The 4,846-nt window shown below is 38.6% G+C and overlaps 1 pseudogene; it reads left to right on the top strand.

Moving 5' to 3' along the window:
• The first annotated feature begins 1,215 nt into the window (after window positions 1–1,215).
• Window positions 1,216–2,195, top strand: LOC132008944 (fibroblast growth factor receptor 1-like; annotated as a pseudogene).
• Window positions 2,196–4,846: the final 2,651 nt, after the last annotated feature.

The raw sequence follows: 4,846 nt of genomic DNA, 5'->3' as shown, positions 1-4,846 counted from the left end.
ATATATATATATATATATATATATATATATATATATAGTATTCCATCATATATATTTATATATATATGATGTAATACTATGCAGCCACCAAAAGAAATGAAATCTTGCCATTTGCGATGACATGGATAGAACTAGAGGGTATTATGCTTAGCAAAATAAGTCTACCAGAGAAAGACACTCTCATATGATCTCCCTGATATGAGGAAATGGAGGTGCAATGTGGGGGGTTTGGGGGACATGAAAAGAGTAAATAAAACAAGATGGGATCAGGAGGGAGACAAACCATAGGAGACTCTTAATCTCAGAAAACAAACTGAGAGTTGCCGGGGGGGTGGGGAGGGTAGGGAGAGGGTGGTGGGGTTATGAACATTGGGGAGGGTATGTGCTGTGGTGAGTGCTGTGAAGTGTGTAAACCTGGCGATTCACAGACCTGTACCCCTGGGGCTAATAATACATTATATGTTAATTAAAAAAAGAAGAAGAAGAAGACTGCTATAAATCATATGCTATGGTACTCAGCAAAGAGTGTGTAATCATGCATATTTTATTAAAGTAACCAAGTAAAATGATGGTCGAAAATTGGAATAACAGAAAACATAAAAATCAGAGATTTTAAAAAGAGATATGGGACAGTGTAGAGAATATAGTCAATTATATTAAATAGTGTTATATGGTGACAGATGGTGGCTATATTTGTAGAGATCATAGCATAATGTATGGAGATATTGAAAACCTGAAACCAATGTAACACTGAATGTCAACTATACTCAAATAAAAAAATAGTAAAAATAAAACATTTTAATTTAAAAAGATAAAAAGAGGGACAGGAATTTGAAAAGTGAATTTCAAGAAGAGGGAAGATGAGGCTAAGACATACTCTGAACCTTGAGGAAAACACCATTTTGAAAATTCTTCCCATTTTGAGAAAACTCAAATGAATCAATACCATAATGAACCCATTTTAACTAAGAGATGTAATGAATGCTCAAGAAATAATTTTATGACAGGATAATTCTTCCTTATGAAACAACATACAGAAACCAGCGGAAACACCTGGATGCAAAATAAACTATACTGAAAAAAAGAATTGGGAAAAAGATAAATGATGAAAGATAAGAAAATTAGACCTGCGACAGAGACCTAGTGAAGAGAACTTTTAGCTTGTGGTTTAATGTTTTTGAGGATAATCTAGAGTTCATACCTGCCTTGAGACAGGCTGGTTGTAGGCAGTTTAGGCAGACCCTTAAGACAGGCCTTGTTTGGGCAGGTGGTGTTGGAGGAGGCCATTGGGCTGGACAAAGACAAATCCAACCATTTGACTAAAGTGTCTGTGAAGATGTTGAAGTCAGATGCAACAGAGAAAGTCCTGTCAAACCTAATCTCAGAAATGGAGATGATGAAGATGATTGGACAGCACAAGGACACCATGAATCTGCTGGGTCCTGCACACAGGACGGTCCTTCGTACGCTCTCATGGAATATGCCTCCAAACAACATAAAGGAGTACCTGCAGGCCCAGAGGCCTCCTGACCTGGAGTACTGTTACAATATCAGCCACAAGGCAGCAGAGCAACTCTCCTCCAAGGACCTGGTATCCTGTGCCTATCAGGTAGCCTGAGGCATGGAGTACCTTGCCTCCAAGAAGTGCATACACCAAGACCTGGCCACCAGGGTAGTGCTGGTGACAAAGGACAACATGATGAAGATCTCAGACTTCAGCCTTTCCAGAGATATCAACACATCATTTACTATAAAAAGACAACCAACAGTGGACTTCCTGTGAAGTGGATGGTCCCTAAGGCCATGTTTGACGAGATCTACATCCACCAGAGTGACTTCTGGTCTTTTGGGGGTGATCCTGCAAAATCTTCATTCTGGAAGCTTCCCATATCCTGCAGTGCCTGTGGAGGAGGTTTTCAAGCTGCTGAAGGAGTCATTTGATGGATAAGCCAATAAGTGCACCAGAGAGGTATACACAATAATGAGGGGTGGCTGGCATGTGGTACCTTCAAGCTGCTGGTAGAAGAACTGGATCATACTGTGGCCTTGACCTCCAACCAGGAGTACCCGGACCTGTCCTTGGCCCTGGAACAATACTGTCTATGCTTTCCAACACCCAAAGCTCCTCCTGCTCCTCAGAGAAGAATTCCACCTTCTCTCATGTGCCATTGCCCATGGAGGCCTATCTGCCCTGACACCGAGCCCAGCTTGCCAATGGTGGACTCAAATGACTAGTATCCCTGTTACTCCTGTCCAGATTCCATCATAAGCTGTAACCCTTACCCCCCACCCTCCCTGCAAGACTCACTGCCTTCTCCTTTGTCCCTTTCCTACTGTCAGGAGCCAGCTGCCTACCTGAGGCCTTCACCCCTTGAAGTTCACCTCTCTTCCCCTTCCTCTTCCTCCTCATTTCAACCTGCTCATGAAAGAAAGTGACAGAGAGGCAGATACTTGCTTGTGGCTACTTCCTTCTCTCCCATATGTTGGACCAAGACCCCTCCCTGGCATCTGGTACTGCCTCGTCGTCGAGGGAGTGGGATATGAGGCATGCCAGTGAAAGCTGTCGGAGCTTTCCTGTTTTGGTTTTGTCTGCTTAGCATAACACGTAAGACTGAGTTCTGGTGGCAGGGGCCTAGTTTTTGGGGCTATAGCCCTAGTGAGGGGAGTTCAACTGCTCTGGGCCTTGGCTAAGAGCAACCCCTGCTCCAGAGATATGGTGCCAAGGGCTTATTAATTTAGATACTAATTTGCTGTGCTGACCAAATACCTGGTATCAAAAGATGGGAAGGCAAAGGCTGGAAGCAGTGTTGTGACCATGGGGTCCAGCCCCAAACTATGAAGAAAACACAAAGTGTATAAATCTGAATAAGTATATATTTATACACCTTTTAAATAGGTTGTTATCAAAGATTTAATCAATGGGTAATATGCTCCTGTGGCTGGGAAGCATCAGTTGCCATATATTAAAAACAAAGAAAAGAGGTGTCTGGGTGGCTTCCTCCATAAGTGTCCCTTATTTTCAGGTCATGATCCCAGGTTCCTGGGATGGAGCCCCACATCAGACTCTCTGCTCAGTGGGAAACCTGCTTCTCCTTTTCCCTCTGCCCTGCTTATAGTTCCTCTTCCTTTCTCTCTGTCTGTCAAATAAATAAAATATTAAAAAAAAGAAAGAAACAAAATGTTTTTAAAATGTCTTTTTTTTTTAAATTTTCTAGGGGTGCCTGGATGACTCAGTGTTTAAGCAGATGTTTGCCTTTGGCTGAGGTCATGAATCCAGTGTACAAGGATTCAGCCCTGCATGGGACTACTTACACATCAAGAGGCTTGCTTCTTCCTCTCCCTTTGCACGTGATCCCCCCCCGCTTGTGCGCTTCCTCTCTCTCTCTCTCTCTATTTCTCTCTCTCTTGCTGTAATTAAACAAAATAAAATCTTTTAATAAATAAATAAATAAATATATTTCTAAACCTACTTTCAGTTTAGGTCCCTTAACAAAACTTGCTAATGCTTCATTAAAAAAAAAAAAAAAGATAATTTAGAAAGATGCTTCCAGAGCTAAAAAGCTGTTTCATTTTTGTCAGGATTAAATCTAGAAGTGCTTTAAAAAGTAACATAAAATATATGCTATATTAACACTAATCACACTATAACTTTGGTGGTTATATCAAGATAATGAAAAGTGATTTTAAAACAAATTTCATTATCAGACATAAAGATCAAGTCAAAAGTACAGAAGAGTAAAAGGATGAATTCCTCAGGGGGTACAATAATTCTTGACTTTTAATACTTAATAACAGATTTGGGGATATATAGGGAAAAACTAAGAACAAGAATCATAACTTCTAACTTAGAAGAGAAATGGAAAAAAATTTCAACACCTTTATGTTAAGATTATATAGACAAATGGTCATCAAATTGGTAAGATATGTAAGACTTGAACAAAATTATCAATTAACTAGATATGCTTGATATTACACAACACTCCCAACAACCGCAGACTACATATATCTTAAGCCATGATTTTCTTTGCAAAGGTCAACATTGATAATGTTCTAGTCATACCTCTGTGTACCAGGAAAGAAGTAGCATATTTCTTGAAAGACACAGCTATCAAAGCTCCATTGAGGAACTGTAAAGATAAAGAAGGGATTTGCAAATTATATATCTGATAATGGACATCTACTCTGATTATTAAAAAATGAATAAAATTTAAAAACCTTACTAATAACCAAACAGAGTATCCAATTTTATATGTGAAGAATATTATTGAAGAGACATGTCACCAAAAGGATATGGATGGCTTATAAGCACATGACAACTTTCTCAACATTTAGACATTAAAGAAATAGAAATTAAAATCATATTGAGACATGCTTACATATCTATTAGAATGGCTAAAATTATAAAGGCTTATTGTACTTCGTCTGAGCTAGATTGAGAAGCAACAAAAAATCTAAACTGTTGTTGGCATATATCATGATACCACCACTTTGGAAAATAGTTTCAACATATTTTTAAATGAAAAATATTTTGAAGTTACACGAATAGCCATTTTACTTCAAGGCATTTAACCAAGAGAAACAAAGCCTATGTTCGTACAAGGAATTGTATATGAATTTCATAGCAGCTTTATTTTTAAGAATTGAAAACAGTGGAGATGTTCATCAATGTCCATCAATAGAGCAAAGACAAATTATGATCTATTCATTAAGGAGATTACTATTCAACATCAAAATGAACTATTTACAATTGGAGATTCTCAAAGTAATGGTGCTGAGAAAAGAAAAGCCAGGCAAAGAATAGTATATACTGTGTGATTCCATGACTATAAAAAATCTAGAAAATACA

This window comes from Mustela nigripes, unplaced genomic scaffold, assembly GCF_022355385.1.
Source record: "Mustela nigripes isolate SB6536 unplaced genomic scaffold, MUSNIG.SB6536 HiC_scaffold_2305, whole genome shotgun sequence".
Lineage (NCBI taxonomy): Eukaryota > Metazoa > Chordata > Mammalia > Carnivora > Mustelidae > Mustela > Mustela nigripes.
Note: the sequence above shows the minus strand (reverse complement) of the source record. Positions and strands in the feature narration are given on the sequence as shown.